The 25,932-nt window shown below is 35.8% G+C and overlaps 1 protein-coding gene across 12 annotated transcripts in view; it reads right to left on the bottom strand.

The window, feature by feature from the left end:
* CNTN5 (contactin 5) overlaps positions 1-25,932 on the bottom strand; it is a 1,392,146-nt gene that overhangs the window by 1,053,827 nt on the left and 312,387 nt on the right. For all 12 annotated transcript variants that reach the window (XM_064577192.1, XM_064577190.1, XM_064577193.1 and 9 more), the window contains one exon: positions 5,843-5,980. The gene's annotated coding sequence lies outside the window, so the exon portion shown is untranslated. The remainder of the gene's footprint in view (positions 1-5,842; positions 5,981-25,932) is intronic.

The following is a 25,932-nucleotide window of genomic DNA, read 5'->3' as shown; positions in this document are numbered from 1 at the left end:
TCTTTCTCCACTGATCTGCAGTATCACATTGCTTGCATACCAATTTTTTATGAAGACATAGAACATTATCTGTGCTATTTGATCTACCTCAGGAGTCTACTCTACCCCACTAACATATTATCTTAATTATTTGTAAAGTTACATCAAAATAAAACTAGTTGAGGATGGATTAAGACATTTTCTGAAATTGAGTCTTCCCATTTATGAACATGATATATCTCTGATTTATGCACTTCTTTAGGCTTGTGTGTGTATGTGTGCATTTTGTTTATTCGTTTATTTTTAGGCATCCTCTTTATCTGTCTAGATTAGCTATAAAAAAATAAAACTCATGGTATTCTAAGCAAAAAGGAATGTAGATAGTAGGTGCTTATAAACTATTAGAATATCTGAAAGAACTAATGTCAGGAAAGACCACTGCTAAATCTTCAATTAACTGTGAGCTTTCAAAGAGTTAGAAACTGTAAAAACTGTAGATAACTTCCAGCAATGATCGTAGCTTTTAGCACTGAAACGCAGGATACTAAGAAAAGGATCTGGTACCACTGTAGCTGGAAGGACAATGATAAGACTTCTGATTCTTTTACACCTTTGATATCTCATGTGTCCTATTGAAGGGCACTTAATCCTGAATCTTGGTGGCAAGTCTTCTGAGAAAGGTAGTTATTAGGCCCCGGGGCTCCTAATTGGAGAGGACAAGAATGGGGAAATAGTGTTATGTGCCAAAACAAAATCCAGCAGAGAATTATATCATTGTTTCAATTAGAAATGGAAGCTTTTATTTTTTTGTATTCCATTTCTAATATTTATGACAGATGGATCACTTTTCTGTGTTAACCTTATAACACAACAGCCCCAGGATGCAAATGTTATTATTGCATAAAAAGGAGGAGTACCTATTTTTTTTCTTCTTGCCCCTACCCTCTTCCTCACTCCCTCCACCTCTCTCTTTCTTTACTTTCCTTTTTTCCTCTTTCTTTCCTTCCTCTTTCCCTTCCTCCCTGCCCCTCCTTCTTTCTTTTCTTTCTTTCTTTCTTTCTTTCTTTCTTTCTTTCTTTCTTTCTTTCTTTCTTTCTCTTTCTTTCTTTCTTTCTTTCTCTTTCTTTCTTTCTTTCTTTCTTTCTTTCTTTCTTTCTTTCTTTCTTTCTTTCCTTCCTTCCTTCCTTCTTTCTTTTTCTTTCTTTCTTTCTTTCTTTCTTTCTTTCTTTCTTTCTTTCTTTCTTTCTTTCTTTCTTTCTTTCCTTCCTTCCTTCCTTCCTTCCTTCCTTCCTTCCTTCCTTCTTTCTTTCTTCCTTTTAATTTAAACAGTCTATAAAGCTTTGTTCCATTCAGTGGTAAAATAGTATAGTACTTATTCTATCACAGTTGTAATCATGTTAAATGCCTTTCAGATACCAAACTCCAGATATACGTGTAAAAGTGTGTTTAACATGATTACTATTGTGATAGAATGAGTGCTATACTAATTTACCCGAGTAGAAAAAAACTTCAGAGTCTTATAAGTTAAAGAAAGAGAAGAAAGAAAGAAAAGAAAGAAAGAAAGAAAGAAAGAAAGAAAGAAAGAAAGAAAGAAAGAAAGAAAGAAACTAGATGATAGATGATAATAGATAGGTGATAGATGATAGATAATAGGTGATAGATAGATAGATGATTGATAGATAAATAGATAGATGATAGATGATAGATAGATAGATAGATAGATTCAACTACTTGCACCCTTGCAAAATGAGATATTATCCACTTTTTAAAGCTTAAGGCAACTTGAGGTCCATGACTATTAAGTCAAGTTTCTACACCATCAAATTTACAGCAGAGATTCAATCCTGGGTCAGCCTTATTCCAAAGCGTGTAATTTTTCCATTTGTCAAAATCACCTCAATACACTCAGCAAATGTGACAGATTTTAAGGAAAAGTCTGTATCTTATTAATCAATGTCTGTCTGGGATTCACCCTGTATCTTGGCTGCATACAGAGAGGCTAACTGAATTTCAGAATTTTCAGACATTTACTGGTAGAGAAAGAGCCTCTCATATATTTTGTAGGATAGATTAGAAGTGTTCAGGCAGCTGAGCATTCAGGCTAAGGGTTTCAGTTGCTTGTTTGTAAGCAAGATTAGACAAAATCTTTCTTATATTTGAAAACTGTTCCAGTAAAATTGTTCTGTTTTTTTGTTTTCCATGCTCAGCCTTCCTTGAAATTTAAACATGTAGGAAAGTATGACATAGCCTAAATGTCAGTATTTTCTCTGTTTCTGTTAATTCTTTCCACTATAGAAATATTCAAAAAAAGTTATTATTTACTGAGCAAGTATCATGTATGAGGTATTTTGCATACATTCACACTACTGGAAGTGTTTGAATGTTTAAAGTTTATGACTGCCTTGCATCATGGTAGCAAAGGTTTATGCACTATAAAACTTAGGCACTCTGGCATATTTCACATCAAAATTTATTACTGTTTTTTCCTTCTTCTTGCTTTGGGCACACCCAGTTTCCTTTCATATCTTCAGGAATTCCAACTTGAGAAATATTAATTTACCATGTCTTCTATGAATAAACTGATATTAAAAATAAACCCTTGGTAGTCAATTCAAATCACCCCTCCCACCTCTACAACTAGCAGATAGAGATAAATGTTATCTAAGAAATTCATACAACTTCATATTATATAATATTTCATACCAACTGATAAGTTACTTAAGTCATATGTTTCGTTCACATATTAATGTATTTTTGCATACTTTATATAGCAAATGTTCTTATAAAGGGTTTCAAAATAGTATCTTCCAAAAGACAAAAAACTACAACTATAGTATTTAATAGTTCATAAGATAAAATAGTATATAAAAATACTATTATTTACAGATGGCAAAATACAGATGTTTGTAACACCTCAAAATAAAGATTTTTATTATTGAATAACAATTTTGGAAGGAACCATTCCATCTTCCTTACTTACAATTAAAAATTATACATTCCCATTTATTTTGACACATTACCCCTGAACGACTATTATAGACATTCCAGTTGTTTAAAATTTCAAATATTTCACCCAAAATAATCTCCATGGAATTTCCCCATTATTTTAAATTGTCCGTTTTGGATTCATAACAAGTAGCGGTGCTGTTAACACACACAATACATTTGTAGCAACTAATGTATGTGAAAAGGTTCTTTCTTTCTTTTTTTTTTTTTCCCCTTTTCAAATTTTGATGTAATTGTCAAGACTATTAGGATAAAAATTAAGTTCCCATTTTTGAAATTGGGAGAACATCCCACTATTTTTATCAGCTGTAGTACTCTATGATTGCATACACTGAGAGTAAGGAATAGAGATTTTTTTCAATAGATGATGAGAATTCTGCCAATTCTGAAAATCTATAAACCTAGAGCCATTCAGACTCTTCTCTTTTGGAGCTAAGCCAATGCCTGCCAGATAAAAGTTGTGTAAGTTATTGAGCAAAACATTTCATCCTCAGAGGATGAATTCAAGACACCTTTTAATATATGTTGCCTCTTATTATGGCAGGAATATAGTTGATTGTGTTAAGATAAAACTGTCAGTGTCTCCCCTGAATATTTTTTAGTAGTTGTAGTGACAGATTAGGTGCAAGTACATGAATGAAATGCGACTTTATTTAAAATGACACCATGAATCCATTCTCATCAGATTCATCAATTCTAATTCACTCATGTCTTTTTGGAGTGCTCAGTCTGTCTCATTTGTTTCAATTGCTTCCTATTCTACCAATATGCTTTTCAATTAGTTGGGCAGAGCAATAACAAGAGTAACTTAACAAGAGTGAACTATGCTATGCCAAACTTGCTTCCATAGGTTCCCTGTGCAGTTAAATAAGCTCTATATCCTCAACTTGAAACCTGGATTTATTAATAGCTTGACAAAACCTCTCCTCTCAAAAATTAATTAGAGTTCTGTTGAATTACTTGAATTTAATACAATTCAGCTGGTAATTGATAGAGTGAAACCATTCACAGGTGGGAAAGACATTTACTTCATTCTATTTCTATCTGCTGATATGTCTACCATAAATCTAAATTGCATATCAATCATCCATCTGGAAGTGAGCATTAGATCCAAAATTCGCTTACCTACAGGAGCTATGCTGTGGTCAGTTGCCTTTCTTTGAAAATGCTACAAGCACCACAAATAAATCGTTTCTAACATTACAAAATCTATTTAAATTGTCTACATATAATTTATCTCTGGTATTCTCAGATATCAAAAAAGTAGGAAGTTAATAGAGACTTTGATTTGTTAAGATGTTCTAGTAATTAAGAGTTAAGGACAAAATGCTTTATATACCTTCCAAGATGTGTATATATAATTTGTAAATAGAACACAAATTATTATTTTAATTTTACTTTGTATTATTTTAATTTTATTTTCTATATGTAGCCTATTCTGAGATCATTCTTATTGTAAGAAATAGAACTATGATCGCAAAATTTGGTTAAAAATCTGTCTAATATTAGAATGTAGCAATGCACTAATTTATGGCAAACTACTCTTTTCCATGGTTTGGAGTTTCACTATCAGAGACTTTCTACCCACTTCTTTTTTTTCTCTCCTCTTGTTTCTTAGTCTTTGGGAAAATCTCAAATTCATGGTGGCTTTTCTCCACAGTTAATTTAAGGACACCTCGTACTGTACGGGCCTTCAATAAAGGCCTTCAATAAAAATTACAAGCTGATATGACTTAATGGAATGAAAGAAAGGCACTTTTTATGTAAAATTTTCTGCAGTTACCTTCCAGAATTTGGACCTGACTTGTAGAAAGTCCTGTCCAAGCTCTTCACACTTATATTCTCTTCCAGAACTACCCCCAAATTCAGATTTAGTCACTTTCCTTCTTTAACTCCGATTTTTAAGACTGAAGATACTGAAAACAAAGAATAGACTGAGTAAAATACTTTCCAATATTTTGAATCAATTAACTTGAGTTAACCTAACAAATTAGAGGATAGATATATGGAAGCCTTGAAATTAGGTATGATACTGTCAATATTTTATAAATAATTAGAAAACAAAGATAATGAATTCTATATAAAAGTGAATTGACCTATTTGGTTGATTATCTAAAGATATATCATAAATATTATAGTCAAGCAGTACATGGTGGTGGAATTAATTTGAGATGATCTGTTGATGTCCACTTACACATAAATAATAAACATGGATCTAATCATGTATTCTAAAATATTTTAATGTATTAATTTTAAAGGACTCTTAGATGCAAATAGATACAATTACTATTTAATGATTTGGGTTGTTAAATAAGTATATAAGAATGTGGAGCAGCTGAGCAAACTCTGTAATAATCACTTTCACTCAGAAGATTCCCTATGAAGGTGGGGATGTCTCAAACTCATTCTGCTCATGACTTCCTATTTGAATAAGTTAAGGACTGTTTTCCAACCCAAGCCATCAAAAGGAACAAAATCTCCCCACTAGCATATTATATGTTTGTTAAGAAAGAAATAGAGGCTGGTACATCAGAGGACTGTTTCTCTTATTGTTTCCAACAATTTAACACGATCTTCATGTTCTTGCCATGCTCATATAAAACTGTAAATTTAATAAAGACAAAATAGTTTACTATTTTTCATTAATATTATCTTCACAATATCTGTAGAGTTTGATACAATCAAGCTTTTTTCAATTTAAAGATAAAACACTACTTTTGAGTATATAAAATATTAACTTTAATATATTGAGCTGTTGTTAAGGAGTGTCATAAATGACACACACGTTTTATGTATTTTTTCCCCTTCAAAATTCATTTCAACTATAAAGGCAGATTAATAAAAAAATGAACTGTACCTGCTTTCTGAAAACAGGGTCCACGTTATAAACTTCAAAAAAGAACTGATTTCTATAAAGATATCTTTTTGCAGTAGTCATGCAAAAGTGATGCTAGTAGATCTTGAATGGCACTAAATCACAATCCTTGAAGGTCACCTGTTAAGAAACAGGCTCTATTTAGTTATACAGGAAATGACCATATACTCTTATACTGGTTAACCATATCAACACATAGGTATAACACTTTAAACATTAGATATTTAGTCAGTCGTTGCTTTTCCAGATTTAATTTTCCTTTATAATTTATATTTAATAATAAACACAGAAGAATATAACTTTAATCCAATTCTCATGGATTGCAATAGCTTAAAACATTTAACACATAATACACACAGGACATCAATAAGGAAGCAATGAACTTAAACTACACACCAGAGCATAATGTCTTAACATATTTATAAAATATTCCTTCTAACAGCAGAAGAATACACATTCTTTTTATGGATTCATGGAACTTTCTTTAAGAATAGAAATAGGTTAAACATCATAAGTCAATAACTTTAAGAGTATTGAAATCATATCAAGTATCTTTTCTGACCACAGTGGTATGAAAGCCAAAATCAAATATAAGATGAAAACTGGAAAATTTAAAAATACTTGGAGATTAAGCAATATGCTACTGAACAACCAATGGGTCAAAGAATAAATCAAATGAGAAGTCAAAAAATATCTTAAGATAAATGAAAATGGAAATACAACATATTAAAATTTATGGGATGCAGTAAAAGCAATTCTAAGAGGGAAGTGCATAGCAAAAACAAAACAAAAACAAAATCCTACATTAAGAAAAAAGGAAGATCTTAAATAACCAACCTAACTTTACACTTCAAGGAACTAGAAAAAGAACAAACTAAATCCAAAGTTAATAGAAGAGTCAAACTCATAGAAACAGAATCAAAAACTGATTGCCAGGGGCTGGAGGATCGGTGATATAAGGAGAGGTTGGTTAAAAGGTACACACTTTTAGCTAAAAGACTTAAAAAAAATCTGAGGATCTAAAGTAAAACATGGTGACTAAGTTGATAAAATTCTATTGTATGATTGAAATTTCCTAAGATAGTAAAGCTTAAATATTCTCACAATAAATAAACAAATAAATAAATAAATGAGTTGATGGATGTGTTAATTAACTAGATGGGGGAAATCTTTTACAGTAGGTGTGTACATCAAATCATCACAATGTACATTTATGTATCTTACAAATTTGTAATTCAGTAAAGCTGAATTGTAATTGTAATTCAGTAAAGCTGAAATAGGTTGGTAGAGCAAAGATAGTGAAATAGCAGGAAGACCCCAAGCTTGCCTCATCCCTCAAACACCACTAGATAACTATCAAATCATTCTGAATACCCATGAAATCAACCTGAGGACTGACAGAACAAACTGCACAACAAAAAGAAAAATAAATGAAGCCTAAAGCCAGAAGGAGAAGGGAAATAATAAAGATTTGATCAGAAATAAATAATATAAAAACTAAAAAATAAAGTAAAACAAACCAAAATAAAAACAGTAGAACATATCAATGAAACCAGGAGCTAGTTCTTTGAAAAAAATTAATTAAACTGATAAACCCTTAGCCAGACTTATCAAAAAGAAAAGAGAAAGTACCCAAATAAATAAAATCACAATGAGAGAGAACAAATAACAATACAGAAATACAAAGGATTATAAGAGAATATTACGAAAAACTATATGCCAACAAACTGGACAACATGGAAAAAATGGATAAATTCCTAGACATATATAATCTACTAAATTTGAAACTGGAAGATACAGAAAACTTGAACAGACTAATAACCAGCAAAGAAATTGAATCAATAATAAAAAATCTCCCCAAAAACAAAAGTCCAGGACCAAATAGTTTCCCAGGTGAATTCTACCAAAATTTTAAAGGACCAAATAGTTTCCCAGGTGAATTCTACCAAAATTTTAAAGAAAATTTTAAATTCTTCTCAAACTACTCAAAAAAATAGAAATAGAAGTAACATTTCCAAATTCATCCAATGAGGTCAGCATTACCCTGATGCAAAAACCAAAGACTCCACTAAAAAAGAGAACTACAGGTCAATATCCCTGATGAAGTTGGATCCAAAAATTTTCAACAAAATACTAGAAAATCAAATCCAAAAAAGTACATTAAAAGAACCATTCACCACATTCAAGTGGGATTTATTCCTGGACTACAAACGTAGTTCCATATTTGCAAATCAATCTATATGATACACCACATTAATAAAAATAGGATAAGAACCATATGATCCTCTCAATAGATGCAGAAAAGGCATTTGATAAAATACAACATCCCTTCATTATAAAAACCCTCAACAAAGTAGGGATAGAGGGAACATACCTCAATATCATAAAGGTCATACATGAAAAACCCACAGCTAATATCATTCTTTTTTTTATTATGTTATGTTAATCACCATACATTATATCATTAGTTTTTTAAATTTTTTTATTATGTTATGTTAATCACCATATATTACATCATTAGTTTTTGATGTAGTCTTCCGTGATTCATTGGTTGCGTATAACACCCAGTGCTCCATTCAGTACATGTCCTCTTTAATACCCATCACCAGGCTAACCCAATCCCTACCCCCCTCCCCTCTAGAACCCTCAGTTTGTTTCTCAGAGTCCATAGTCTCTCATGGTTCATCTCCCCCTCGATTCCCCCCCCTTCATTTCTCCCTTCCTACTATCTTTCTTAATGGGAAAAAGCTGAGAGCTTTTCTCTACAGTCAGGAAAAAGACAGTCTAACCACTGTTATTTAACATAGTACTAGAAGTCCTAGCCTCAGCAATCAGACAATAAAAATAAGTAAAAGGCCTCGGATCGCCTGGGTAGCTCAGTTGGTTAAGTGTCTGACTTTGGCTCAGGTCATGATCCCAGGGTTCTGGGATCCAGTCCCACATCAGGCTCCTTGCTCAGCAGGAAGCTTACTTCTCCCTCTGCCTGCGGCTCCCCCTGCTGGTGCTTGCACTGCAGCTCTCTCTCTCTCTCTCTCTCTCTTTCTCCCTGACAAATAAATAAAAATCTTAGAAAACCTAAAGTACTCCACCAAAGAATTGCTAGAAAATGAGTTCAGTAAAATTGCAAGATATAAATCAATGTACAGAAATCTATGGCATTTCCATACACCAATAATGAAGCAGCACAAAGAGAAATCAAGGAATTATTCCCATTTACAATCACACCAAAAACCTTAAGATACCTAGGAATAAACCAAACCAAAGAGGTAAAAGATTTGAACTCTGAGAACTATAAAACATTGATGAAAGAAATTAAAGATGACACAAAGAAATGGAAAGACATTCCATGCTCATGGATTGGAAGAACAAATATTGTTAAAATGTCTATACTACCCAAAGCAATCAACGTATTTCATGCAATGCCTATCAAAATATCACTAGCATTTTTCACAGAGCTGGGGCAAACAAGCTTAAAATTTGTATGGAACCAAAAAAGACTCCGAATACCCAAAGCTACCTTGAAAAAGAAAAACAAATCTGGAGGCATCATAATTCTGGACTTCAAGGTATACTACAAAGCTGTAGTGATCAAGACAGTATGCTACTGCACAAACAAAGACACATAGACCAATAGAACAAAATAGAAAACCTAGAAATAAACCCATAACTATATGGTCAATTAATCTTTGACAAAACAGAAAAGAATATCCAATGGAAAAAAGACAGTCTTTTAAAAAAAGAGGTGTTGGGAAAACTGGACAGCAATATGCAAAAGAATGAAACTGGACCTCTTCCTTATACCTTACACAAAAATGAGCTCAAAATGGATGAAAGATATAAATGTGAGATAGGAAACCATAAAAATCCTAGAAAAGAACACAAGCAGTAACCTCTTTGACATCAGCCATAGGAACTTCTTACTAGATATGTCTCCTGAGGCAGGCGAAACAAAAATAAGAATAAAGCATTGGGACTTGATCAAGATAAAAAGCTTTTGCACAGTGAAGGAAACAATCATCAAAACTAAAAGGCTACCCATGGAATGGGAGAATATATTTGTAAATGACAGATCTGATAAAAGGTTTGTATCCAAAATATTTAAGAACTTATAAAACTCAACACCTAAAAACCAAATAATCCAGTTAAAAAATGGGCAGAAAACATGAACAGACATTTCTCCAAAGAAGACATACAGACACATGAAAAGATCCTCAATGTCACTCATCATCAGGGAAATACAAATCAAAACCACAATGAGATACCACCTCATACCTGTCAGAATGACTAAAATCAAAACCCAAGGAAAACTAAGTGTTGGCAAGAATGTAAAGAAAAAGGAAACCTCATGCACCATTGGCGAGAATACAAACTGGTGCAGTCACTCTGGAAAACAGTATGAAGGTTCCTTAAAAAGTCAGAAATATGACTATCCTGTGATCCAGCAATTGTACTACTAGGTATTTACCTAAAGGAAAACAAAGGGATACATACACCCTGATGTTTAGAGCAGCATTATAAAATGTCCATAGATTGGTGAATGGATAGTGGTCTATATATACAATGGAATATTATGCAGCCATAACAAAAGAATGAAATCTTGCCATTTGCAACAACATGGTTGGAACTAGGGAGTAGTGTGCTAAGCAAAATAAGTCAATCAGAGAAAGACGAATACCATATGATTTCACTCATATGTGGAATTTAAGAAACAAAACAGATGAACATATGAAAAAAAAAAAAAAAAGAAGAAGAAGAAGAAGAAGAATGCCTGGACAGCTCAGTCAGTTAAGAGTCTGCCTTTGGCCCAGGTCATGATCCCAGGCTCAAGTTGCGTCCTGCATTGGGCTCCTTGCTCAGCGGGGAGCCTGCTTTTCCCTCTGCCTGCTGCCCCCCCCCCCCCGTTTGTGTGCATTCTCTCTCTCACAAATAAATAAATAAAATCTTTAAAGAGAGAGAGAGACAGTCAAACCAGGAAACAGACTTTTAACTATAGAGAGCAAATTAAAGGTTAGTGGGAGAGAAGTGGGTGGGGAATGGGTTAAATGGGTGATGGGTTAAGGAGGACACTAGTATTGATGAACACTGGGTGTTTTATATAAGTGCCGAATCACTGAATTCTACACCTGAAACTAATATTTCACTGTGTGTTAACCAGCTCGAATTTAAATTAAAAAAAAATCAACTTTTTAAAAAAGATGAAATAAAAACGACAACAACACACACACAAAAAAACAGTTAACACATTAACTTATACCTATATTTCAGGTTTTTAAAAGTTTTTATAATAGTTCTATGCTATACCTAATATTTATTAAATTATCTTTATTATTCCCTTGATTTAAGAAATTTGAAATATGGGGACGCCTGGGTGGCTCAGTCGGTTGAGTGTCTGCCTTCAGCTCAGGTCATGATCCCAGGGTCCTGGGATCGAGTCCCGCATCGGGCTCCCTGCTCTGCGGGGAGCCTGCTTCTCCCTCTGCCTCTGCCTCTCCCTCTCTCTCTCTCATGAATAAACAAATAAAATCTTTAAAAAAAGAAAAAAAGAAAAAAAGAAATTTGAAATATGTATTGGTTATTAAAATCTTATAAGTGACTTACATTTTAACATGTTTGAAAATATTGTATAAATGCACCTTGTTTGGTTACCTGGAAGGAATTTACATGTATGGGGCCATCCATGTTCTTTTACTTCTAATGAAGTTCACTGTCCCAATGAAATTCTCTACTCAGTGAAATTTGTATTTTTCTAAATTTACTCTTTGATAGATTTATGAATGTGCCAACATAAAAACCAGAGCAAAGCTACCCATATATATAATACATTTTATTTCAAATAACTAAGCTGGAATATAAGCTTTGAAACATTAGCTTGCTGACTTCAAAGTAATTGAAGGCCATTAACTCAAATTCCATGTTAAGATACTACCAAAAGTTAAAGGAAACCTGTCCTGCATATATCATGATTAGATTGAGAAAAAGTATTTCAGTTGCTAGTAACTTCATGACCAAAGATTACTGATCTTTATGGTTCTTATTTATATTAGTTGGAACCACAAGAGATTAACACTGGAATCGACAGGGTGGAATATCAGTAATTTCATCAGTCAACCAGTGATTTTCTCTAATCCTGCCCTGCATTTCTGACATCAAGTCTAAATTCTAGATATCCCTGTAGTACACAAAATAACTTTTTTTTAGTCACTGTAAATTAATTTTTTTTCAATTTCACACTACATGTACAACACTATGTGAGGAAACAATATATTCTAAGTTCACTTCAAAACCCAATCATTGTGCTTTTAAGAAGTAAAAATGTTGTCTAGTTTTGTGAGGAATTATGAGCAGAGGGATTACACACTTATTTCATTTTCACATCTTTTATCTCTACCTTTCTCCTGCCTTCCTTCCCTCTTTCTAATTCCTTTCTTTTTTCCTTCCTTCTTTCTCCCTTCCTTCTTTTCTTAAGATGTGACAATTATACATTTCTACTCATCCCTTAGGGCACAGAATTAAAAAAAAGAAAAAAAGGAAGCTGATTTTTTTTCTGAAGTTTGTAAATTTTGGCAGAGTGTTAAGTACCTGAGTAAACAGCAAAAGCTTACTTAAGGATGTAAAGAGTTACGTTTCTTTCAATTTTGACTTTCATTAGGAAGAATTATTTGGGAGTCAGAATTCTGTGTCCCCATTATTGTCATTACTTTTTAGTGAAGATATGGCACATCATTTTTGTTTCCTATTTCATGGAATTAATGAGAAAATTAAATGAAATAATGCACATAAGCTTACCAAAGTGCATGACCTATATTGAGCATTTGATAAATAATACTAATTATTATTTCCTGCTTTAATTATGAATTAATATAGCAAAATAAGAAATTATAATGAATGACTGTGTTATGGTTCTTATTGTTTTTAAATTCCCTCCTCCAGTTTGCTTCTCAGAAGCAAAACTTTCCACTCTTGTATTCTCAATAAGCTCATGCCTGTCTTTTAAGACAGTGTGTTGTAGTGAAGAGACTGTTACATCTGGAATCAGTCAGATTTCCTTAGGCTTCTGCCACTCTTAGATTTTGAGAAAGTCATTTAGCATTTCTGAGCTAATGCCTTAAAATGGAAATAATGATGTCAGATCCTCTGTCTACTCAAAGGATTATAATAAAAGTTTCAAGATGATAAAGTTCTTTCTAAACTCAGTTTTACATGTTAGTTGCTATATCTCAAGTTCTACCTTGTACAAAGTTATGACCTTTGCCAACCTATCTTTTTTCTCCATTTCTTTTAAAAGTAGATCAAACCTCACCCAGAAATCCTAGGTGACTTAACCAAAAAGGAGGTGAGATGTCTCATTATTCATAACCCTGCTTCACTCACCTTTGGTCACCATGAATTTATCTTATGTAAGTCTGCTGATTTTTGTCATTTTAACAGGGATTTTGGGTTTGCACAAAGGGAAAAAAAATCCTTATAACCAGCCTAAAATTAAAAAAAAAAAAAGTCACCTGATATTTTCCTTTTCTCTTCTACATTCCTAATTCCTCTATTTCAAATTCTCTCTAATGCATATAGCATGTATCTTTTTTTTTTTTTTTTTAGCTTATCTTTTAGGACTTTTTGCAGGATGACTGTCTTTAATAGAATCTGCTTTTAATTTTTCATTTCCAATGTGTCAATGATTAGAAAAACAAATAAATGAATTTAACATTTTAAAAAACCTTATAGCTAGAACTTAATTCATATTTAATGTTTATTGGCAGCATATTAACTCCAAGACAGGATCTAGTACTGTTCTGTGCTTTAAATGACTTGTCCACCTGAAGAACTTCTATTCATATTAAAATTCCTATTTAGGGGGCACCTGGGTAGCTCAGTTATTAAGTGTCTGCCTTCGGCTCAGGTCATGATCCCAGGATCCTGGGATCGAGCCCCACATCAGGCTCCCTGCTCAGCAGGAGGCCTGCTTCTCCCTCTCCCACTCCCCCTGCTTGTATTCCCTCTCTTGCTGTCTCTCTTTCTGTCAAATAAATAAATAAAATCTTTAAAAGAAAAAAAATCCTATTTAGGAACGAGGTACCCTTAAGTGTGTGTGTGCATCCTGAAAATAAGCACATACTATGATAAGCTGACTCTGAAATATATCCTGAGTGAGGGGTGGGGGTTGGGGGGGATTCTTTCAAGAGATAGTAAATCTGGTCATCCAGTTTCTGTTGAAAGAGAAATAGCCTAAAGTAAGAATACATAAAAATACAGTGGACAGTAGCAAATGGCTTGATTCATTGTCCAGGGGCTGGAAGGAAAAAGATTAGAAGACTGGTGTTATGGGCTGAATTGTGCCCCTCCAAAACTCATGCTGAAGTCCTAAACCCCAATACTTCAGAATGTAACCATATTTGGAGATAAGGTCTTAAGAAGTAATTAATTAAAATGAGGTCTTTAGGTAGGCCTTAATCCATTATAATGGTGTCCTTATAAGAATTTGATGGGGCACCTGCATAGCTCAGTCAGTTGAGTATATGACTTGGTTTCAGCTCGGGTCATGATCTCAGGCTCTTGAGCCCCACATCGGGCTCCATGCTCAGGAGGGAGTCTGCTTGAGATTCTCTCTCTCTCCCTCTTCCTCTGCCTCTCCCCCTGCTCAGGCACTCTCTCTCTCTCTCTCAAATAAATAAATAAATCTTAAAAAAAAAAAAGAAGAGGAAATTTGAACCAGAAACATTCTTTGTGAAGGCACAAAGAATAGGTTGTCATCTGCAAGCCGAGAGCCTTAGAAGTAATCAAACCTAGCAATACCTTGATGTTGACCCTCTAGCCTCCAAAATTGTGAGAAAATATACTTCTGTTTTTTAAGCCACCCCGTCTATGATATTGTGTTAAGGTATGTTTACCATATATGAGGTTGGGCACTCTACCACCCACTAGAAAGAGACATTACAAAACAAATACAAACATTACAAACAAACACACAAACAAATACACAGAGTATCTTGTCCAACTAACTAGAGCCTGTCCCTGTTATCAGTCAGTCTAGTATTAGCATGGGGACTCATAGACAGAGTGGCAACCTTGTCAAAGACAGAGGTTAGCCATGGGGCCCAACAACATGAGCACTCACTCAATAAAGCTGATCCAATTACTACCAGAACAGAATGTCCAAACTAGGCTAAGCCCACCCACTGCCACCAATCTGGCCCTATTCCATGAGGACTTTAATCAGCTGCTTGGTAGCAAGTTAAATATGTTGGTATCCTTCCCACCTGGAAGGGGAGAGGATTCTCCCTCACTAGAATCAACATATATTTTTAGGTATGGTTTTCTTTTTCTTGCCCTTCTGTCTTCAGCATGCACCACTCTTAAAGAAGTTACCAAATGTTTGAGCCATGACACAGACTTTGCATAACATTGCATAGGACCAATGGCTATGCTTAATAAAAGAGGTACATCAGTGGAGAAGTGGACATGGAATTCCCTAGTTTGATCACATACCTTACTACTCAGAGACTCAATGGAATTATTCTTAACACTATTTAAATACATCTGTCTCCTCCATCTTAAAAATATATAAACATCCTCTCTATATTAGTGTTTCCAGAGAAACAGAACTAATAAGGATATATTTATACTTATATAAATATACTACCAGGAATTAGGTTAATGGGAAATGTAATTATGGAAACCAAGAGGTCCCAACATTGGAGTAAGCAACCTGGAGATGCAGGAGAGCAGTCTAATTCTGAAGGCCTGAGAACCAGGAGAGCCAACTGTTATAGCTACAGTCTGAAGGTTGGCAGGCCTTGGCCTAAAACCCAAGAAGAACCTATGTTTCAGTTCAAGTCTGAAGACAGGAAAAAATTGATGTTTGAACTTGAAGGCAAGAGGAATCCCCTTACTCACTAGAAAGTTAGCCTTTCTGTTCTATCCAGGCATTCAATTGATTGGATAGGGTCCACTCACATTAGGGAGGGTACTCCACTTTACTCAGCCTATAGATTCAAGTGTTAATTGCATCCAGAAACACCCTCACAGACATACTCAGAATGACCAAATGTCTGTGCACCCAGTGGCCCAGTCAAGTTGACACATAAAACTAAGTATCACAATGGGGCGCCTGGGTGGTCAGTCATTAAGTGTCTGCCTTCGGCTCAAGTCATAATCCTGGAGTCCTGGGATCAAGCTCCTCATTGGGCTCCCTGCTCTGCAGGGAGCCTGCTTCTCCCTCTGTCTGCTGCTCCCCCTGCTTGTGCTCTCTCTCTCTGTCAAATAAATAAATAAAATCTTTTTTAAGAAAAGTATCACACTTTCTTAACCTCACATCCTCCTTTAACTTTTACCTTATTTCCAAATATATTAAACCATTTAAGCTTCAACCAGATTTTACTGATGTCAAGACACTTTTTTTTTTTCAGAGAACCTATAGCACACAGGAGGTTACAGAGTAAATAAATGTCAGAATCTAGAATAACACAGCCCAATCCATTTTTCCTATAAATAGGATATAAAACACTGTCATTTCTACATTTAGACTTTATTAGTCTAATACTGTGTAGAAGACTGCTCAAATATTCAGTTAATGTTAAATATTCTTGTCTTTTCAAGGATATTGAGAACCTTAACTTTTAAGTTTTGTTTATATTGTAGCGAACCATTTATGATACAATTTTTAATGATACCAGGTGGATCATCCTAATTCCAGATTAACTACATCCCACTGACACAATTTCTTCCCCACCCTGCTGCCACCTGTCTGGTACCAAACCCATTCAGCTGTGGAAAATGACAGCTGGCTCTTCAGGGGGGGAAGTGGTGGGAGCAGGAGTCAGGTGAAAATGACTCATTAGCAATGAAACGGAAAAATTTTGCAGACTTCCCTGTGGACATGTGATGCATAGCTCTTTTTTTCCCAAGGCTTCTCTCACTCTGACAGCTCAATGCAGAGTTAATTGCAAAACAAAACAAAACAAAAGAAGAATGCATTTAATTCTCAAACATTTTTGAAATTACTATGGTGCAATTCTATCATACCTAATCAATGTATTTATGTTCTTCACAAACTTCAACACATGTTTAAGTTTCCATTTTGACATGAATCACAACAAAGTGCCAAAAGAAAAATACTCTGATGTTTTAGCTTTCTGAGCATGTTCAGGAATATTACATTAGAAAGGACCCTGGAATTCGGAGTAGGCATACTGAATCCTAGTCACTCATCAGCTACACGAAATCAAATAGTTCTCTTAACTCCTTTGGACATCAGAATGTACATGAAGAAAACAGAATTTAATGGGCAAAGTGATTGGACTATGCTTAATTAGAATTTTTTTCTCTCCCTTTCCCGTTTCTTTTAGATTTATTTACTTAAAGTTATTAATAGATTACTCATTTCTCTTAAATATTTCTCTTATGTTTGTGCATTTTTATACCATTTGAAGATTTTTTTCATCGGGTATCTGGAATATTTAAAATATAAATAAGACAAAGTTCTATAATCAGCTTTTCAAATATGGAGTTTTCAGAAAAGTACAGAGACAGCTCTGTTAGCATGAAATTAAAAATACAGACTTTTTACAAAAACTTCTCATATGCTATATCCACATACCCTTCCCATATGCTATTAGTATCAATACATTTATAGGAAACTGTTTTGTAGTAAGTTACTTGTTGTATAATAGCTCCTTTTAAATGCTCTTCCAATTATGGAAAGGTAATTAGGTTTAGCTAAATAACTATTCACATTTTTCAGACCAAAATGGTAGCAACACTAACATGATAGAAAGAAACTTAATTTGTGAAAAAGACCTGTCAATGCATAGTGGCCCCCTGATAGTAGTGTTTGCCTTTTAGGACCTTGGTTCTCAAGAGCATGTCCAAATGTTAGTGACACACTGATGTGCCAAGAATAACCCTGCAAACACCAAGACAGACTGGCACAGTTCCAAAAATAAACATTTATTATTTGAACTCCTTTTTCACATATGTGCACTTGTCTCCTGACCTTTTTCATTTCCTGACAGCCCGAAGCTCTGTCATTAGTAGCAGCCACTAGAAGTCAGAGTGCCGCATCTATCGCTATTAGTTAAGAATACCATCCAACGTCAAGGTAACTAGAATTTTTGTCCTTTAGTCTTTTTTGGCTTCCTCAGTTTGGGGTCAAAAGGGTTGTCTATAGCAAATAACCGAGCACAGAATTTTGTTGAAATATTTCATTTCACAAAACCATGAACTCCCAGACCAACCTTGTTACTGCCATTTATCACACGCTTACCACACGTGTCTTCTATCTTGAAAAACTCTTACCTCCCCTAAGTCCAATGTCACGGAACAGAATTGCTTTCAGACACCACACCAAAACTCTTCACAACGGATATAGCGAGCCAGAGTCAGTTTTTACAGACTTTGTTCTCTTGGGGTGCTGACAATCTGTGAGAGCAACTAAAGCTGAAAAAGGTCTTTCCTGACTTTCTACCACTGGTGCTGCAGCTGTTAGTACTTCTGGCGTCAAGGTACAAATGTCATGAAGGTGCTGTCAGTGAAGTAAGAGACATGAAAAACAGCCTGGCAGTCTGGCTAACCGCCAGAGCCCTTAATCGTCTCGTTATACGCTGCTTGGAGGTGGACTTCTGTTATCACTGTTCCCTCCAATTGCTCTTAATTGAAGCAGAGGGACTTGCTTCACATCACTGAAATGAAAGGGTGTTTTGTGACTCTGTTTAAAGAGTGTAATTTCAAAATTGAAGACTAACTGTGGTGCCTAGAACATCATGGTTAAGTTTTCTGTAATTCACACAGGTGTGTCATGGGAGGAAGTGGCTTGAATTAAAATCATTTCATAGTTCCCCACCCCAGAGTCTTCCATGGAGAAGAGTACATTTGAAAGCTTCAAATACATAAAAGATGTATAACATTTAAATGTCTATTTTGATAACTATATATGTTCTAATTAGAGAAAATTGCCCAGATATAAGTATAAATGACTGATCAATGAAGTGGTTTCTTAGACTGTAAGAGATAATTCTATAATTTAGCACAAAAAGGTATAAGGAATTTTATTATATCATGTCTTTTCTAAACTCTGTCACTTAATTTTGGTACAGTGCATAACAACAAATGGGTAGTAGGAAGATGCCTTTCTTCAGGGAGTCATGCTGTTGACTAGGGATTTGAATTTCGACAAACTGTGTAGCATCATCAATTACTTTCTGATTTGCAGTTATCACCAGCTTTAATCTTGGATATGGTAATTTACTAACCTATTTGTCAGTGTCTCCAGGATGCCTTTGGCCTTGGAGCAAAGCTTGTGGACACAATTTCTGGAGACATATGTCACCAGAGGACATAATCAGAAAACAGGAATGGCCCCTCTAGAAAAAATGGCATATGCTTTCTTTACCATCCAATTAAAAAGACAATATCATAGACATTATTTTCCCAAGTCCACATTTCATATTTATATACATATGTCCACACATTCCTACAAGGTACACAAATTCATTTATTTCTATATCATTTGTACCATTCTACCAAAACTGCTTTTCTTAGGTTATACAGACTAATAATTAAAATAATTATGAAAAAATTACTGGCTTGCAGTAGATGTTCAATCAGTGTAGACCCTTCACTTTCTAATTGTCAATATTAGTAGCCCATTTCTAGGATTTATCTTCCAAAACTCTAAGTGTCTAATCAATATACCTATATGAATATCCTATAGACCCCTGAACCTTATTATTTTCATACCACCCCATAACTTTTACTTTTTCTATATTACCTATTTTCCTATGGCTTTGTTATCCATGTATTTCCTTGGAAAAGAAAAATAAAACAGAATAAAATATAAGGTATCATTTTCCTTGACATATAGTTTTACCTCAACTTTCCCTTCTAATATTTCACTATATTCTATGATTATAATTCAGAAAATGTGCCAAATCTGGGTCCCTCTTCAATTCTGAAATTCAGCCTGGAGTTTTTCTCACTGGCCAATAGCAGTGGCCTCCTAACACTTTCTCCTGTCCCTCTTCCTCTCTCCACCTCAATTTGTTCTATCATTTAAGCTATATTTCCTTACAAACCTACAGCATCATACTTATGAATAGAGGCATTCATAAACTTCCCTTTGCCAAATAATAATGTTCAGAAACCTTAGGCTGAGGCTAATTATAACCTTTTCTTTCCAACTCCATTATCTGGTAGTCTCTCTATATTAAATGAACTACTCACCATACCAAATGTTTTTGTTAGAGTAGGCAGTCAGTTAGGTTCTAACAGGTTGCCTTGAGGTCAACATCAAGGAAGTCATGGCCAGCTAGGGAAGATCAGCATTCCACAAAAAGCTAGATCAAACCAGAGAGGCCCCAAATCGCAGATGCCATGACAAGAAACCCCTGACCAAATCAGGAAGAAAAAGCTAGAAACCCTGCTTCCCTCCCCAAGTAATGAATATTCCAACCCTAGTTAACAACTATCAATAAAAGAAATCCAGCCATGTGCTCTCTCTCATCTCTTGCTCTCTCACTTGCTCTTGTATCTCCAGAGTGCACTTTTCACTTTAATAAGCTTTCCTTCTTGTTATTCATCTACTATGCTGTTTGTCTTTGAATTCCTTCTTATGACAAGACCAAGAATGTTCAGTGACTCCTTAGGTTCTGGCTGGGTCGACACTCCAGGGCCCAGGGACTTCCCAGTTCACTAGGCAACATCTTTTTGGTGATCAGGAAGAGGTAACAGCAGTTTGAGTGACCCTCATCATCTGTGAGTCTCCAAATCTCACCTCCCTTGTTCTGGAGAGTTGCTTAGTCAACACTGTTCCTCCTTGTTCTACTCGCTCTTTCCTATCTACCTAGGAACAGGACAGTCTTTCAGCATTTATGAGAGACCGATTTTCAGGTCCAAAGAATAAAGTGACACTTGGTCCTTCCCACCAAAAGGTGTTCTTAGGTGACTAAAGACCTCAGGGAAATGTCTGAGTTATTCCTCGAGATGTTAGCAGTCTTGTAGGGAACTCCCTTTCATAGTAATTAATTTCTAGCATGCCTGGGGACACACACATAAGGATTGATCATCAAGTGCTCCCAGCCTTCCTAGATGTCTTAAACTTCCAGTCAGAGAAACCGAGACATGTTAAAAAGTGCTTTCCAGCTGCTCATCGAAGTAATACAAGTGTTGTCACTAGATCCATTACACTGATCCTTACATGACTGTCCCATATTCCCAGGCTGTCTCTATCTCATGAGAAATATTTCTGGTCTTTCTCTTACGTGTTAGTGTCTTATGCTTATTTCTCTCATCTTTTCTGACGGACTATGGAATGTTCCAGCATATTACCGTCTGCTCCATCTGACAACTGGGACAGTTCAAAACTAACACCAGGTAGAGCGAATGCATTGGAGTTCACTTTGAAAGGCAATCCTGAGAGTGGTAGAGGCTTGCCCTTATGCTGTTCAGTGTCCAGATATTTTCAGGTCTCTTGGATTATGGGATGCTGTGATTCCGCCCCGCCCCCCACTCCCCTCCAGATTCCTCTCATAGCTATTCCACATTCTCCTCTGCTGGCGATGGTGCAAGGAGACCTGCAAGATGTTCTGCCACCTATCACAGAGATCCTGTAACCCACATTGTTGTGTTTGTACAGGTCATCATACAATTTGTTATAAGCCATTTTACTTCCTAGAAAGGGACCCTGCCCAATGAGACTTTTCCCTGTGGGTTTGCCTTAATCATCACTTAACTGAATGGCATTCAACCAAAGCAATTCAGGGATGCAGAGAATTAAAAAAAAAAAAAAAATAGAGGTTAATTTCACCTGAACTGGTGGCAAAAAGAGATCAAAAGATTTCTATGGGTTTGACAAGAAATAGACCATAAAAGGGACCCTCATGCCTGGCAGCCATTATCTGCCACCAACTGTTGAAAGGCCTATCAGAATAATGGGAATGAGCTATTCAGAGATCTTGGAGTCATAATGATGTCTTCCTCTGGGGAATCCACCCTAGGATTTCAGGGTTACTTATGGGACACCATTGTTATTGTTCCCAGTGGAATCTTCAGGAAGGCTGACACTCCTACAACTACAGGCACCAAGATGAAGTACATGCCCTGGGACACCAGGTCATGCCACCCACTGCCATGGTCATGAGGAAAATGGACAGCAGGCTGGGGATGCCCACAGTTCACTCATCCTCAGAACTGAGAGAGTTCCAAATTAAGGTCCAATTGATATCATAGCACAGAATCAACTGTCCTCAGAATAACGGACTCTGGGCTTCTATTGAGGTTCTCTGTCAACTCTTTCCCTGAAGACAATGGAAAGTTCCACCTCTGTCTCTAAAGATTCTCCTCTAAGGTATGTCTTGAGACACCAGGATCAGCTCCCATTAAAAGGCCTAAAAAACAAAACAAAAACTGCTTTGCCAGATTAAGTTAAATCTCAGTGCCTTTTCCTGAGTTTTCTGAGGAAATTCATGTTGATTGAAAGGAAGGATGAGCAGGTGTTCCCTGTTCTGGAGGTGCATGAGGCTGAGGATGTCTGCAGGATCCAGGTGCCCACCTGAACCAGGGACAATACTTTGATGGTTAAAGGGAGATATCCCTTTGGACCCTGACTATCTAAGGTGATGCTCTTAGGGTTCAGCAGGAACCCCAAGGCAACTGTCACTGTTTAGCTCTCCTTTAAATGAGTAACCGATCCTCAATCCCACCTGACACTCCCTTGAGATGCATCTTGAAAAGTTAGAACCAGTTTGACCCTGACAACTCCTATGCTTACTTCCCAAGTCCATTTCTTTTGTAACACTGTTGGCCTCAATATAAACTAGAGAATGAAGAAGTTTGAAAAAAAAAATGGTAGTCTTAGCTATAACACAATATTACAACTTGATTTCTTCTGTAAAATGGAACAAAATTCTATATAGTCAGGCCTTTCTGGCCCTGTACCAAAACCCTGATCTGCCTATACACTTTCTGCCCCTCAATCCACCAACAGTTCATTTGCCTCAGGCCCTTCAGCTTCTGTTAAACTTCCACCTTACCTGTGTTCTGTCAAGTTCTCTATGCGCCCACCCCCCTTGTCTCTTTTGTAAACAGGTTGCTGCCAAGATCTTGTGCATATATCCCTCTGTTTTTCCTGAGTCACTTGACTCCTCTGTTTGCTTTTTGTGTGTGTGTCAGATTGAAATATATCTTGAGAGGACTGGATGACTGACTCTTGTTATATTGTTATATTAGGGTTTTCTCTCTCATTAGTTTCCCCAGTTAGTGGCTATGATAATTGGAGCCAATTGTCTGGTTGGTCTACCTTGAGATGTGGTCTTTAAGGAATATTCCCAAACAGCTGTGAAACTTATTTTGTTTCAGGGATGTGCCCTGTTTTCTCCAGCCCAACATGGACTATCTATTTTCGTTTTTTGTTGGTGAAAACAACAACAATAACAACAACAAACAACAACAAGAAAGTGTTCCTGTTCATCTGTCCAAGTTGATGAGTTTTAGGTCCAGGAGTCCTCTTTTTCTGCCTTGTGGGCTTTTTATCCCCTTCCAGCCTTGCTGCCTCTACCTCCCCCTCCTCCTGTCTGGGCACCCCCATGGGCATGAATTGCATAACTAGCTCCTATACCATCCTCACTGCCTCTGACATCATTGACTCCTGCTACTCCTACACTTACTACCAAAGAGGGGGAAATAAAAGCACCTCAAGCTGATGGCTTGCCTCATTATGAGGTTCAAACTGAACCATTAGGGGCCCAAGTGTTCCCACTGACTTAAACTGTCCATTTCAGATATCCCCACAAGAGCCCCAAGTAAAATTGACAACGGGGAACCAATTAAGTTACTTTCTACTGAACATAGGTACAGCATATTTGGTATTTAAGCTAACTTAAGTTTGTTGGCTTAATTAAAACAGACATGTCTTTAGAGTTATCAGGACTAAATATAAAACTTCTTTCTACCTAGGTTTACTAAAGGTCAAATGAACTCATGTTACCTCTGCTGCAATTTGTCAGCAAAAAAGATGACTTAGGTTAATTTTCACTGTTGTTTAACATAGTACTGGAAGTCCTAGCCTTAGCAATCAGACAACAAGAAGAAATAAAAGGCATCTGAATCAGCAAAGAAGAAGTCAGACTCTCACTCTTTGCAGATGACATGATACTTTATGTGGAAAACCTGAAAGACTCCACCAAAAAATTACTAGTACTCATACAGGAATTCAGCAAAGTCTCAAGATATAAAATCAGTGCACAGCAGTCTGTTGATTTCTGTACACCAACAAAGAAGCAGCAGAATCAATGCTATTTAAAATAGCACCAAAAACCATAAGATACCTTGGAATAAACCTAACCAAAGAGATAAAAGATCTGCACTCTGAAAACTATAGGACACTTATGAAAGAAATTGAGGAAGACACAAAGAAATGGAAAAACATTCCATGCTCATGGATTGGAAGAAAAAATATTGTTAAAATGTCTATACTACCCAAAGCAATCTACACATTTAATGCAATCCCTATCAAAATAACACCAGCATTTTTTACAGACCTGGAACAAACAATTCTAAATTGTGCATAACAAGAGAAGACCCCAAATAACCAAAGAGATGTTGAAAAAGAAAAGAAAAGAAAAGCAGGAGGCATCACAATCCCAGACTTCAAGATGCATTACAAAGCTGTAATCATCGAAATAGTATGGTACTGGTAAAAAAAAACAGACACACTGATTAATGGAACAGAATAGAGAACCCAGAAATGGACCCTCAACTCTACAGTGAACTAATCTTTGACAAAGCAGGAAAGAATACCCAATAGAAAAAAGACAATCTCTTCAACAAACAGTGCTGGGAAAACTGGGCAGTGACATGCAGAAGAATGAAACTGGACTACTTTCTTACACTATACACAAAAATAAGTTCAAAATGGATGAACGTGTGAGAAAGGAATCCATCAAAATCTTAGAGAACACAAGTAGCAACCCCTTTGACCTTGATCGCAACAATTGCTTGCTAGATATGTCTCCAGAGGCAAGGAAAACAAAAGCAAAAATGAACTATTGGGACTTCATCAAAATAAAAAGCTTTTGCATGGCAAAGGGAACAATCAACAAAACTAAAAGGCAACCTATGGAATGGGAGAAGATATTTGCTAATGACATATCAGATAAAGGGCTAGTATCCAAAATCTATAAAGAACTTCTCAAAAGTAATACCACCAAAAAACAAAAAAATCCAGTCAAGAAATGGGCAGACATCATGAACAGACAATTCTCCAAAGAAGACATACAAATGGCCAATAGACACATGAAAAAATGCTCAACATCACTCATCAACAGGGAAACACAAATCAAAACCACAATGAGAAATCACCTCACACTGGTCAGAATGATTAAAATTAACAAGTTAGAAATGACAGATATTGGCAAGGATGCAGAGAAGGGGAACCCTCGTACACTGCTGGGAATGCAAACTGGTGCAGCCACTCTGGAAAGCAGTATGGGGTTTCCTCAAAAACTTGAAAAAGAACCCCCCTATGACCCAGCAATTGCACTACTAGGTGTTTATGCAAAGGATACAAATATAGTGATTTGAAGGGCACATGCACCCCAATGTTTATAGCAGCAATGTCCACAATTGCAAAAATATGGAAAGAGCCCAGATGTCCATTGATGGATGAATGGGTAAAGAAGATGTGGTATATATGTACAATGGAATATCACTCAGCCATCAAACAGAATGAAATCTTGCCATTTGCAACCACATGGATGGAACTAGAGTGTATTATACTCAGTGAAATAAGTCAGTCAGAGAAAGACAAATACCATATGATTTCACTCATATGTGGGATTTAAGAAACAAAACAGATGAACATAGAGGAAGGGAAGGAAAATTAAAATAAGATAAAAACAGAGAGAGAGGGAAACCATATGAGACTCTTAACTCTAGGGAAAAATTGGGGGTTACTCAGAGGAGGTAGGTAGAGGAATGGGGTAATTGGGTGATGGGCATTAAGGAGGGCACTTGATGTAATGAGCACTGGATGTTATATGCAACTGATAAATCACTAACCTCTACCCTGAACTTAATAATATACTATA

Source organism: Mirounga angustirostris, unplaced genomic scaffold, assembly GCF_029215605.1.
Source record: "Mirounga angustirostris isolate CCGP_5_RB_7025 unplaced genomic scaffold, mMirAng1.0.hap1 SCAF_13, whole genome shotgun sequence".
NCBI classification, from domain to species: domain Eukaryota; kingdom Metazoa; phylum Chordata; class Mammalia; order Carnivora; family Phocidae; genus Mirounga; species Mirounga angustirostris.
The sequence above is the reverse complement of the archived record's forward strand: the minus strand, read 5'-3'. Positions and strand labels throughout refer to the sequence as shown.